This window comes from Acinonyx jubatus, chromosome B4 (assembly GCF_027475565.1).
Source record: "Acinonyx jubatus isolate Ajub_Pintada_27869175 chromosome B4, VMU_Ajub_asm_v1.0, whole genome shotgun sequence".
NCBI lineage: Eukaryota > Metazoa > Chordata > Mammalia > Carnivora > Felidae > Acinonyx > Acinonyx jubatus.
This window is the reverse complement of record NC_069387.1, coordinates 43,110,649-43,125,049: the sequence shown is the minus strand read 5'-3', so window position 1 is coordinate 43,125,049 and position 14,401 is coordinate 43,110,649. Positions and strand designations below refer to the sequence as shown.

At 37.8% G+C, this 14,401-nt stretch overlaps 1 long non-coding RNA gene across 1 annotated transcript; it reads right to left on the bottom strand.

The window, feature by feature from the left end:
- Positions 1-4,333: 4,333 nt before the first annotated feature.
- On the bottom strand, positions 4,334-13,898 carry LOC128316348 (uncharacterized). The gene is made up of 2 exons (XR_008300103.1): positions 12,195-13,898; positions 4,334-5,171 (listed from the first exon to the last, which is right to left on the bottom strand). It is a non-coding gene; the product is annotated as an uncharacterized LOC128316348 (long non-coding RNA).
- Positions 13,899-14,401: the final 503 nt, after the last annotated feature.

Here is a 14,401-nt window from a genome sequence, read left to right as displayed (position 1 = left end):
AATTCTCTCCTCTTCCTCTCTCACTGCCCCTCCCCTGCTCATATTCTCTCTCTCCCTCTCAAAATAAACTTTAAAAAATATAAATAAATAAATATTAATTTTTAGAGGCAAATTTCTAATTTTAAATCAAACATCCACAAACTTTTTGGTATAAAAAGCCAGATAGTAAATATTTTAAATTTTGAAGAACATATAATCTTTGTCACAAAAATTCAGATTTGCCTTTCTAGCTCAAAAGCAGCCATAGATAATATGTAAAAAGAGGGCATAACAGTATTTCAATAAAACTTCATTTATTAAACGAGGTATGAGACGGAATTTGGCCCACAGGCCACAGCTTGCCAGTCTCTTCTTTGCGTATGATTATAAAGGAAGAAAATAATTCTATAATCAATGACCAAAAGTACTACCTTAATGAGCTAGAAAAATAAAAGCAAATTTAACTCTAAGTGTGTAGAAATATGGAAATAATAAAAAGTACAAATCAGCAAAACAGAAAACAGAAAATTGACAATATAAAGACCTATTTATTTTTTTAAAGATGGGCAATTAGTTAGACTAATAAGAGTAATAAAAAAAAAAAAAACAGAGAGAGAGAGAAATGAAGAGAGAACAGAAATCATCAGTATCCTGAGGGAAACAACTATTACTACCTATTATGTCAACATTAAAAGGATAATAAAAGCATATAATCATATAATAAACCAACAAAGTCAACAACTTAAATGAAGTGGCCAAAAACTTGTTTGTTGTTTTTCTAAAGATTGCTTTGGCTATTCAAGGTCTTTTGTGGTTTCACACATATTTTAGGATAGTTTGTTCTATTCCTGGGAAAAACGTCTGTAACTTGATAGGAATTGCATTGAAACTGTAGATTGCTTTACGTGGTAAAGACATTTTCACGTTATTAATTCTTCTGATCCATGGCTATAAAATATCTTTCCGTTTATTCAAGATTTCTTTAATTTCTTTCATTAATGCTTAGTAGTTTTCAATGTACAGATTTTTTTCTTGTAGTTTTCAATATATAAGCTTTTTACCTCTGCGGTTATATTTATTCTTTAGGTATTTCATTATTTTTGATACGATTGTACATAGGATTGTTTTCTTAATTTCTCTTTCTGATAATTCATTATCAGTGTAGAGAAATGCAACAGATTTTTGCCTATTGATTTTTGCATGAGAAAAGACAATAGCTACAATCACTATGATAAGAGAGAATAATCTTAAAGTTGTTAGGTACTAGAATTATCTGACAAGAAATTTAAGGTAACCACCGTACAAAATCTTCATCCAGTGATTATGGACACATCTGAAACAAATGAATAAATGGAATGTCTCAGTAAATAAGATATAAAGAAGAAGTAAATGAAAATTTTAGAACTCAATATTACAATAACCAAAAAAAAAAAGCTTTGTTTAAATGAATAAATAGGATCAACAGCAGAATGCAAAGGACAGAGGAAAAAAAATCAGTGAACTTAAAGACAGAAAAAGAGAAATTAAACTGAACAACAGAGAGAAAATAGACCAGGGGCAGGGGGGAAAGCTTTAGAGATCTGTTGGGCCATAACAAATGGTGTAGCATCCATATCACTAGAGTTCCAGAAGGAGAGGAAAACGGGTAGAGCTAAAAATGTATTCTAAAAATTAAAGGTTGAAATCTCAAATTTGGCAAAAGATAGAAACTTTCATATCCAGGAAACTGGGCAAACCCTAAAAAAGGGCAAATACAAAGAAATTCACAGCAAGACATATCATAGTCAAATTTCTAAAAATTAATACAAAAACAGATTTTGAAAGCAATGAGACAGAAACAAAACCCTACCCATAAGGAAGAAAACTTGAATGACAGGATATAGGGCTACCATTATATTTTCCAAGTGCTGAAATAAAGGACAGAAAATTCAGAATCCTATACCTAATGAAAATATCCTTCAGGACAGAAAGGGAAATCTAGACATTCTCTGTTAAAGGTAAACTTTGAATATGTCACCCACAGACCTATCCTAAATAAGTAGAATAAGGAAAGAAGAATTAAAGGAATAATAGTTAAAGGAAGTTCTCTAAATAGAAAGGTAACACTTCAAGAAGGAACATTTGATCATAAGGCAGGAAGAAAGAACACAAGAAAAAAATATGGATAAATGCAATAGACTTGACTTCCCATCTTGTGTTTTCCAAATCACTTGCTGGTTGATGTGGTACTAAATATATTTAGAGGGAATATTTTTAAATTATATTTGATTAGGGGAGGACAAAGAGAAATAAAGGGAGGTACGTTTTCTACACTTTACTCAAACTGGTATATCAACACCAGTAGATTGTGGTAAATTGTGCATATAATACTTTGAGAAATCACTAAAAAACACATGCATTCAAAAATATTATAGAGAAACCAAAAGGCAATTCTAAAAAGAATGTTTAAGTCATCTACAAAAAGACAAGAAAAAGAAAACAGAGAAACATAAAACAGGGAACAAACACATATCAAAAAATAAAGTGACAAAGCCCTAACATATCAGCAACTACACTAAATGTATATGGTCTAAACACTTAGAAAATAGAGATTGACAGAGTGGATTAAAAACTATGACACAAATGGGGCACCTGGGTTGTTCAGTCACCCAGCTCAGGTCTTGATCTTCAGCTCAGGTCATGATCTCGCACTCCGTGACTCACTCCGTGAGTTCAAGCCCCGCGTCGGGCCCTGTGCTGACAGTTCAGAGCCTGGAACCTCTTTCAGATTCTGTGTCTCCCTGTCTCTTTGCCCCTCTCCCGCTCATGCTCTGTCTCTCTCACTCTCAAAAATGAATAAATGTTAAAAAAATTTTTTTTTAAAAACTGTGACACAAATATGCTGAGAAAAGCTAATTATTTTTAGTTATAATGTTACACCTAGGTTGAGAGAAAAAGAAAAGTGTTAATAAAAAGAAAGCAAGGGCAGCTATTTAATAACAGGTAAAATAGCCTTCTGAGTTGAAAAAATTATTGCCAGAAATAAGTTAGTGATAAAAGTAATTTACCAAGAAGACATAGCAATCTTAAATATAAATGTTACAAAAACAGAGCTGTGAAATACGTGAAGCAAAATTTGCAGGCATGAAAGGAGACAAAAGCATATCTGCAATCATAGTAGAAGATATTAACACTTCTTTTTCAATAATTGGTAGAATAACTAAACATATAGTGAATGATAATATAGAAACACTCAACACCACCCATCAACCAACAAGACCTAATAGACACTTGTATAATACTTAACCTAACAAGACCAGAATATACTTCCTTTTCAAAAGCCTGATAAACATATATCAAGGTACACTATATCCTGGGCAAGTAAACAAACTTCAGTAAATTGAAAAGTATGGAAACAGTACAGAATTTGCTCTTACCTCAATGGAATCAAACTAGAAGCTGATAATGGAAAGATAAGAAAACCTCCAGGTACTTATAAATGAAACAACATATTTCCAAATCATCCCTGGATCAAATAGAAAAAGAAAATGGGAAAAGATATTGGACTGAATAAATACAATCTATCTGTCTCTGTGGGATGCAGCTAAGGCAGTGGTAAGAGGGGGATTTATAGCACTAAGTGCTTTTATTATAAAACAGAGAGAGTAAAATCAATGACCTAAACTTCTATCTCAAGAAATAGAAAAAGAAGAGCAACATAAACCCACAGCAAACAGAAGGAAGGACATAATAAATGTAAGATTAAAATTTAATGACATTGAGGGGTGCCTGGGTGGCTCATTCAGTTGACCATTTGACTCGTTCTTTCAGCTCAGGTCATGGTCCCAGGGTTGTAGAATCAAGCTCCACATAGGACTCCACATTGAGCATGGAGCCTGCTTGGGATTCTCTCTCTCTCTCTCTCTCTCTCTCTCTCTTTCTCTCTCTCTCCTTCTACTCTGTCTTATTCTTCCCCTCTCCCCACTTGCACTCTTCTCTCTCTTTCTAAAAAAAATTTTTTTTTAATTTAAAAATTAATGAAACTGAAATCAGAAAAATAATACACATTCAATAAAAATGGCAATTAAAACTTTTGCTCTGTAAAAGACTCCATGAAGAATATGAAAAGGCAAACTGCAGAGTGGAAGTAAGGGTGTTAAAACTGGTTTGTGAGCATAATTGGCTCCAGAAACGTGCTTGTAACCTGAAGCGCTTGTATATCAAAGCAGATTTCCCCGTAAGAAATAGTAGAAACTCAGATGATCCATTCCACAACCCAAAAATATTTATGTAAAAATGATTGTGAGACTGGAATAGAATACAAAATAATAAAGGAAATACAAAATATAAAGAAAAATAAACAAGTTAACTGCACTTACCTTTGAAAACCTTGGTGGCTGGTGTGAGCCTTCGTGACAAGGGAGGAGGGTTACCGTGTGGGACAATTTTCATTATCACTCATAGAATCACTGCTATCTATTGGCTCAAGGGAATTTTTTTCTTGTCATGCAACTTTAACAAGAACCTATTCAACGACACTTGCTTTTGCCTCCTTTTGAGGATTTTGCGGAACTGTGACGCTGCATTGTCGTTAAACTGATTCATCACTTGCACTGCTACATCTTTATTCAGGCGGTGCTTGTCTACAAAATTTTGCACTGTTTCCCACATTTGACACATCTCCCTAATGTCAGTTGAAGTGAGGGTGTCTTCTGCCTTTTTCTCCTCCTCATGTGCAGACAAGATGCAGACGTAGACTCCTTATGAAATCTTGCCATTTCGGCCACTTGCGTACCTCATTCATACTTCTTGCTGATATCCTTTTTAACCTCCACCATAATCATATCCTTTTTCTTACTGCCTTTCTTTTCAACCTTTTTCTGTATGGGGGCCATTGTATGAACTTATACGGATGTTGACCCCAGTACAGTATTAATAAACTCTTGTCATATACTGTATTTAATGTACCTGGCAATAAGGCAGCAGAGGAAAGGGTCTATATCTGCAGGCAGCCTGACCTCGAATGAAACAAAACATTCCTAAGCTTAGTCTTGTATGGAAAAGCAAAGGACTGTCCATAGGTGCTTTGAAGTGACAAAAAATACACGAGTTCCGGTTGGGGTCACCTTCCAACGTTCTGAAATATCACTGATTTCTGGCACACACCATAGCCTGACTGAGCATCCAAGCCTGGGAGAGGATCACCCACAATCCTGAAGAGAGAGAGAGAGAGAGAGAGAGAGAGAGAGAGAAGAATCAGTGGCTCGGTTGTGAGCACGTGACATTCGGCATCCCGTGCTACTCACGTTGCAAGATATGGCTTGTTTATCAAGTTAAAATTTATTAGAAATGTTTGCTCATCTTGCAGAACACTCGCAGAGCAAGCTACTCGCAATCCAAGGTTTTACTCTATTTGTAAACACGTTTCAAACAATCTAATGAGTTTGGGCAAAAGACACAGACATTTCATTGCAGAAGACATACAGGTGACAACTAAGCACTTGAAAAGATGTTCAACATCCTTAGCCATTAGGGAAATACAAATTAAAGTCACAATGAGATGTCATCGCATACCTATCAGTATGGCTAATGGAAATGTAAAACGCAGTGCTAATGGGAACATAAAATGGTGCAGCCACGGTAAAAGAGTTGGAGAGTTTCTTAATAAGCCAACACGCAACTACCAAACCATCCATTAATTGCATTTCTGGACATTTATTCCAGAGTAATGAAACCTTAACTTCATACAAGGCTGTATACACAAATGTTCATAGCAACAATTTTATTCCTAACAGTCCCCAAACTGAAAACACATCAACTGTCTTTCAAAGAGTGAATGGTTAGTCTGTGGTACATCCATACCATGAAATACTATTTAGCAATAAAGAAGAAACTATTGATGCTTGCAACTACTTGGATCAATTCACAGAGAATTATGCGGAGCAAAAAAAAAAAAAAAAAAAGGCCGGCCCCCAAATGTTACGTACCATATGATTTCATTCCTATCACATTCTTAGAATGACAAAAACATAGAGATAAAGAATAGGTTAATGGTTGCCAGGGCGTATGGACAAGGGCAAGGGCAGATAGAAATAAGGGAGAGGCAGGAAGGAAATGCATTTGCCTCCAAAAGTACAACCAAAAACAAACAAAAAAATCATAAGGTAATGGATTTGTGCTATATCTTAACTACATTTGGTGTCCAACTACGTTTGGTGTCTTGGTTGTGATATTATATTATAGTTTTTCAAAATGTTGCTATTGGTATGAATTGGTTAAAGCTTACAACTGCATTTGAATCTAAAGCTATCTCAACATTTTAGAAAACTAATTAAAAATGTTTGACTCTTCAATTTTTACGTTTGTTATATATATTTATTTATTATTACTGCATTACTGTATCATGTCTCATTTCTGATTTCACAGGAGGGCTTCTCAATTATTTATCCTTTAGTATGAGATTTATAAGTATCATTCCTCTCTAATCTATACATTAAGGAAGCTCATATAATTCTTAGTATATTATAGGCATCAATCACAAATGTATGGTTAAAATTTCCTTTTTTAAATATATTTTTAATGTTTATTTATTTTTAAGAGAGAGACAAAGTGTAAACAGGGGAAGGGGCAGAGAGAGTGAGTGAGAGAGAGAGAGAGAGAGAGAGAGAGAGAGAGAGAGAATCTGAAGCAGGCTCCAGGCTCTGAGCTGTCAGCACAGACCCTGATGTGGGGCTTGAACTCGCAAACTGCAAGATCATGACCTGAGCCAAAGTCGGACGCTTAACTGACTGGAGCCACCCAGGCGTCCCGTGGTTAAATTTTTCAAATACTTGATTTTCTATTTTTTGAGTTAGTTTTTTTCCTTTTGATTTGTTAATATGGTAAATTCAGTTGATTGATTTTTGAATGAAAAACTAGCATTGTTTTCCTGGGATAAAACCAATATTCTTGTGGTATATTATTTTTTACATATCTTGAGTTCAGTTTTCTAAGCTTATTTTTTAAAATTATTCATCTCTCTTCATGAGTAAGATTGACTGGCCAGGTTTTGATTAGTGTTTTCCTGATTTGATCTTTTTATCTTCTTTGGAAGAATTTGTAACTTCTTTCTTTCATATGTGTTTGGTAAATTGGAACACAAAATTATCTGGGCATGGAGTTTTTGTTGGTTTTGTTTTCATGATTTATTTATTTCCCAAAAGGATGTATTTAGTTATGGATTGAATTTATTTAATAGTTACAGAAGTATGCCAAGGTAAAAATATCTTCTTGCTCCAAGTTTGGAAGAGGTGTTTGTCTGGGAGGTGTCCATTTTACTTAAATTGTCAACTAGGCTGGCCTTAAATTATTTGTAATACACTATTATGATTTTTTGCATCTGCCTTGACTTCTCCTACCCTTGGCAAATTCCCTTTTAGGGGCTCCATTTTCCTTTCCTAAGATGTTGCCTCAGTAAAGACCAATCCAATTCATCACAAATATTTCAACTTTAAAAAAAAATTACTTTATATATATATATATAGAGAGAGAGAGAGAGAGAGAGCACAAGTGGAGGAGAGGAGCAGAAAAAGAGAGAGTAGGAGAGAAAGGGAGAGAGAATCTTAAGCAGGATCCATGTTCGGCCTAGAGCCCAACACAGGGCCCGATCCCACAACCCTGGGATCTTGCCTGGAGCAGAAATCAAGAGTTGGATGCTCGATGGACGGAGTCATCCAAGTGCCTCAGAAATATTTTAATGCATTTAAACTTCAAATTGATTGGGCAGAAGAATGTAATAATCCCTGAGCGTCTTCTACCTGGAGGCTCTTCTCTCAGTACATAAGTACGTGCAAATAGAGCCATAGGAGGAAGGATAAGCAGTTCTGTTCAAATTCCTTATGCATCTATCAAGATTCAAAGGCAAATGGATACATTTTAAATCACTCAGTGACTCAGGCCCTGGGCTGCCTAAAATTTCTACACGTTACATTTGGTGTTTCCACACCATCGTCTTTGAGAATATTCCCCCTAAATGTTTGCTACATGTAAGAAGCCTGGGATTAATTTCTGTAAAGTCCGGAGGGATGGTGAAGCACTAGATCTCATCTTTGTTATAGTTCTTTTACATCTTTTCCTTTCAAAAAGTGTCAGATTTTTCATAGTCCAGGTTTATGTATACGTGAACTCCGTATTTTACCTTCACTCTCTCAAGTCAGGATGAAGAAACACAACAGCTCATACTTTCCAAACCAACTCATTTCTGGCTTTTAGGAGTTATTCCACCAGAGAAGAGAGGTAGAAAGTTCAAAGAGTAAACTCAAAGAGAAGAGCAGAAGGTTGGAAAGTGTTTAGAACGGGAAATTCCCCCACTTACTCACGGTTACCTGCGTTGACTGTAGAGTAAGCAATCAGAAGGCACACACACATCTGTGACTTAAAAATAAATGTTACCAATTAGCGTAATTTATACGAATTTGAGACCAAACAGTAAAAACTGAAGTTTTTGATTCCTGAGAAGATTAAAAGCCATTCAGAAACCTAATTCATCCATTGAAAGAAAAAAAAAATGTTTCAGACAAAAAAAAAAAAGAAGAAGAAGAAGAAGAAGAAGACAAGGAAGAAAAAGGATGAACACTCTGTCTCCGGAAATTGTCTTAGGTCGGAAGTTTGCGGTCTCTGTGACCATGTGCTACCAAAAGCATCCTGCTGAGCTGCTGTCTGATAAGGACTGTATATCCTGTCTTCTCTGCATCACTTTGCATCTAGCTCACATTACTTCATTTCCTGTTGGGGACCTTGCCCCGGATTCTTCATATAAGGTCAAACACGACAGAGGCTCTGCTGCTCTGACTCTTGGTGTCCTGAGTGGCTTCTTCCAACTTTGCCCAGGCACTCCTTTCTCTAAGCCCCAGTCTATGAAATATTAACGACCATCTCTGCCTTCGACGTGTTATGTATGAAATAAGACATACAGCATCTCTGAGCGAGTTGAAAGCTTTGGATACACCGTTACGTGTATTTTACGAGGAGGTTGAACAACGTTTAGTTGTGCTAGTTTGGTTGCTTTAGTTTCCTATGCGATGCTTTGCTTTAGAGAGTTGAATCCCTCGGGGCTGACCACACAGGAAGCTGGCTTCCATATTTAGATGAGTAAGGGGTAACTGAAAAACCTGACCCCAGAATCTCTCCCACACTTCATCCTGACCCTCTACACTTTGCTTTGTCTTCTTTCCTGCAATGCCACATACAGAGGTGCCTTTCTTGGATTTACCAAATACTGATTAGCAATATGAGCATGTAATCTATTATGTCTAGCAAGACCCTCTTGCAAGTGAAATGGCATGCCTTTTTAAATGTTTATTTATTTATTTTGAGACACACACAGAGAGATAGAGAGAGAGAGAGCAGAGTAGGGGCAGAGACAGAGGGAGAGAGAGAATCCCAAGAAGGCTTCGCACTGGCAGCACAGAGCCTGGTGGGGGACTCGATCCCATGAACCATGAGGTCATGACCTGAGCTTCAATCAAGAGTGAACACTCGGGGCACCTGGGTGGCTTTGTCGGTTAAGCGTCCGACTTCGGCTCAGGTCATGATCTCACGGTCCTTGAGTTCGAGCCCCGCGTCGGGCTCTGTGCTGACAGCTCAGAGCCTGGAGCCTGTTTCGGATTCTGTGTCTCCCTCTCTCTCTGACCCTCCCCCGTTCATGTTCTGTCTCTCTCTGTCTCAAAATAAATACACGTTAAAAAAAAATTAAAAAAAAAAAAAGAGTGAACACTCAACCAGCTGTGCCACCCAGGCACCCTGAGATGGCACACTTTTAATAATTACATCAGGACAAGTGTCAACCAGACCTTCAGGGCAAACCCTATTCACTGTTCTTTCACTCTTTTGCATACATTTAGGTTGATTGCTTCCTCAAATCTAAGGGAGATTTCTTACACTCAAAAAACAAGGACTGTGGAAGCAGAGGAGGATTAGTGGGACAATATTAATTTTGTAGTGAAGTTCAGGTTATTATAAAGGACTTGCCTAGCAGGAGGTCCAGTAAATAACCTAGAAGGCCCACTGATGACATCCGTTCTCAGTAATCTGACTGTTTTTCATGTTTGCAGAGGCCGTCTGCTGTCACCTATATACTAAGTGCTGAATTCAACAGAATACTTGGGCTGCTCCCATAAAGACAGAGGTGAAATGACTCCAGAAAAGAAATAACACAGGTCTTGATCATGGTTATAAGGTTTACAGATAATCTTTTTCTTCCTTCTTAAGTTCAGTTATTTATTTATTTGTAACCAACTGAGCCACCCAGGTGCCCCCAGATATTTATTTTCTGAAAATAAGATCTCTGGTTATCATTTCTTTTCTCTGTCCAATGGCCTATTTATAGATGCGTTACATAAATATAACATCTATAGTAGATGTCACATATATATATGCATGTGTTTATAAATGTAAGCGTATCTAAATATATACATATAGCATCCATTCACTTGACTACAGCTGAAGAAGCAAGAAACCTCGAGCACACAGGCAAGCATCTCCATATTATGAGCGCTTTCTGAGATGGAAGTAAGAGAAGGCAGCTTCCTGTCTGTATCCTAGACAGACAAGAGCCACGTTGCATCCCATCAGCAAGAATGCTGCGACTTCTCAGCTTTGTCTCTTGCCGCAAATGAAAAACTCTCCCCTTTTAGGACTTCTATCAAAGTGATTCCTTCATACATCATTCAATGCCTAATATATCCCAAACCCCATACGAGAACACTGATGTTTTTAGTTTATAATTTTCTTTCCTCGCCAAACCGTGTAAGTTGGATGTTAGTACTTTAAATCTACAGATAACAAAGCCAAAGCTCAGTGGAGTTGTGCACTTTCCCAAAGCCGTGCAGTTAGCAAATGCTTGAGCCGATATTCGCACACATTCTGTCGTGCGTCTGCCCAATAAGTATTTTGAACTCTTTCTATGTTCTAGGTGCCGTTTTATACTAGAGATTCATTGTTGAAAAAGTCAACCATGCCCCTGCTCTTAAAGATGCTATTTTCTAAAAAGGGAAATGAATAATAACAGTGAATTTTCAAAACTAGATATATATACATTTACATTATTTATTTATTCATTTATATGTGTATTCGTTTTATATATATATATATGTATATATATATATAAATGAACTACAAAATTTCAGATGAGCATATATTTTATACCATTCTTCTTCTTTTTAACTGTTTTTAGTTATTTTTGAGAGAGCCAGAGCTTGAGTGGGGGAAGGACAGAGAGACAGAGAGAGACACAGAATCCCAAGCAGGCTCCAGACTCCGAGCTGTCAACACAGAGCCTGATGTGGGGCTCTCAAACTCATGAACTGTGAGATCATGACCTGAACTGAAGTCTTATAACTGACTGAGCCACCCAGGCACCCCTGAGAAAAGATTTTATAAAAGAAGAGAGTGAGGTAATATTGTGGCCAATGGAAGGTAAACTCTACAAGGGGTTGGGGAAGGTCTTGCTGAGAAGGTGACATGTGAGGTAACATAAACAAGAAGAAAGTGTTAACCATGGAAAATCTGAGAGAACAAGGGCAAGAACACACTCCATAAAACCAAAATAAGTTTAGCTCTTCTCAAGGAACACAAAGAAGGTCACCATAACTGACCTATAGGGAGTAGGAGAGAAAATCGCGGGAGATGATTATTTGACTGTAAAATCTGTACTTTTTAAAAATAATGCTAACCAACCTAACTTTTCTGGAATATTCAAATTTCAAAAACGGCGTTCCACTAAGAAAATTGATTTTCACACTTACGTGGGAGTCATCAGAGGGGAAAAGGCACGTTAGTAAGTGGTAAAAGTGGACCAGGATTTCTGTGGTTGCCCAACGAACTGCTAGAAATCGCTTTGTAGGTGGGAAACACACATGGCAAGGATTATTAGTGTGTGTAAGAATATTTGCTTTCTCCCCCCCCATCATACCCCACAGACTTAGAAGGGTTCAAATACTGTTGTAGATTTATAACTGTTATATTATCCCGTCACCCGAGCCCCAAGACCAGGTTCTTGAGTAAGAACGTCATAGATATGAACACTGAACTCAAGAGAAAGAAGACAGCAGGAGTTTATCAGAGATAGCTTGCATACAAGGGAGCCAACAAGAAAGAGGAATGCTGCTCCCCGAAGGGGCAGCGTGCAAGGCTTAAAGACAGAGGTACTCTTCCAAAGAGTGAGGCGCTGGGAGTGCGGAAGCATCCTTCAGTCCTACCGTCATTATCTTGTGGTCTTTACTTTTCAACGGACATGAGACAATCACAGGCTGACTTTCTCCATGGTCCACCTCCTTTCAGGGCTCCCGAAAAATAGAAATCCTTGTGCAAGCAGGTTTTAAATTGTTATTTCTAATTTTGCCCAGACTACCATTACTCCCTAACAGCTGTTATCTCTCATTTGTTTGCTTTCCCAGAAGTAGGTATTTGTCTCTAAGAGTATGGAAACTTTCAACCCTTGGCCCAGACCAGGAGTTTCACAGGAATTAAGTCCCTCTTGCTTTCCCTATACTGCCTCGACCCCATACATTCTTCATGATACAATGTGTATAGTCAGTGCCAAGGTGTGGACATTAACCCAGGTCTCCCAACTTTAGGAGAATAAACAGAGGATCTAAGTTGTTTTAACACAAAGAAATTAGTGAATGCAGCAGATGTTTCCCTTAAATACCCAACTTGCCTCCTCCATCCCTCATCTGTAATATTCAAGGGTGTCCTTGCTACCCAGTGGTGGTCTACAACCCCCCACACCTCCCTGAGTGGCACTCTGTATTCTGGAACTTTTGCATTTCTTTAATGTGTATTCTACTTTTGAGAGAAAGAGAGCTCAAGCGAGCCCGATATGGGGCTGGAACTCACAAACCGTGGGATCGTGACCTGAGCTGGCGTCGGACGCTCAATCGACTGAGCCACTCAGGCGCCCGTGGAACTTTTATGGCTTTTATACATATTCTTTCATTAGTTCATATTTATTTATTCATGCACTCAACAACTCTGTGTACTAAGCACATACTAGGTTCCAGTTGTCATGTCAGGTGTTAGAGCCACAGAGGGGGTAAGCCAGAAAAAGTTATTGCCCCCAAGCAGCTTACTTAGTCTAGAAAGGAAAGTAGATGATAAACAATGATATAATGTCAGCTGTCACCACGTGATATAAAGAAAGATAAAGGTATACGGCGGCATAGAGCGTGAGGTTCTATTGTACATATAGAAAGCACATTGAAGACCTTTCTGGGCAGATCACAGTTGAATAATAAATGAAATGAGTTAAAGGAAGAGAGACACATGCAAGCAGATGGAAGAAGAACCTTTCAGAGAAAATGCACAAATTCTGAAGTGGGAGTATGCTTGACATTTTTGTGGTATAGCAGAGGTTACAGTTGGAGAGGACAGTGACTAATAGGGAAAATGGCAGGAGAGGTAGCCAAGGGCTAGATCAGAGACCTTCTCAACTATAAGAAGGTCTTTGGATTTTTACGCTGATTTTGATAAGAAGGCTTTGCGGGTAGGAGTGGGGAGGAGATGAACATCTCAACTAAGTGATAGGACTTAATTTTAAACAACGCTTCTTGCTGTCGTGTGGAAAACACACCAGGAAATGGACCGAGAGTGGAAGCAAAGAGAACCCTTAAGACCAACGCGTAACTCTTAATGTCTTAGGTTAACAAATAAATACAATGGCCTAACTTAGCCACAGTCGATGAGAATTGCCAACCCATCTAAGCATAATACTTTCACGAAGCCTTTCTTTTGAAACCAGATTGTCTTTAAAGAAGAGGTACTAATGACAAAAATTGTGGCAGCAAGATGGGTAACAAGAGTGATATTCTGATCCCCTCTTTAAGTCACCACGCACAGACATTCTGGCTTCATTTTGTGTCGATCTTAATAGCTTCGATGGTATTAGATGCCATGGCAATATATTTTTTATAATAATCATACTCCTCGGGGAGCCTGGGCAGCTCAATCGGTTAAGCCTCTGACTCTTGATTTCAGCTCAGGTCATAATCTCGGGGACCACGGGGTCCATGATGACAGCACAGAGCCTCCTTGAGATTCTCTCTCTTTCCCTCTCTCTCTCTCTCTGCCCCTCCCTCACTCGTGCTTTCTCTCTCCTTCTCAAAAATAAAATACCTAAAATTTATGACAATCATACTCCAGATGTCTGACACCTCAGAAATACATGAAAAATAATCATGTAAAAGAGGAGAAAATTAGAGAAGAATAAGATACTAGGGGGAATAAGGGCAATCTAGATGACAGTAAAATGTGGCAAAAAATTAACAGGAGATAAATGAAACAGGTAATTTAAGACAAACAATTTTAGACTATCGGAAGTTCCAGACCACAAGGTTTCTATTTCTTGAATTAAAAGCAAGCATGTACGAAATGGTAACGTAGAAGAACTAGTCCCTAGGGAAGACGT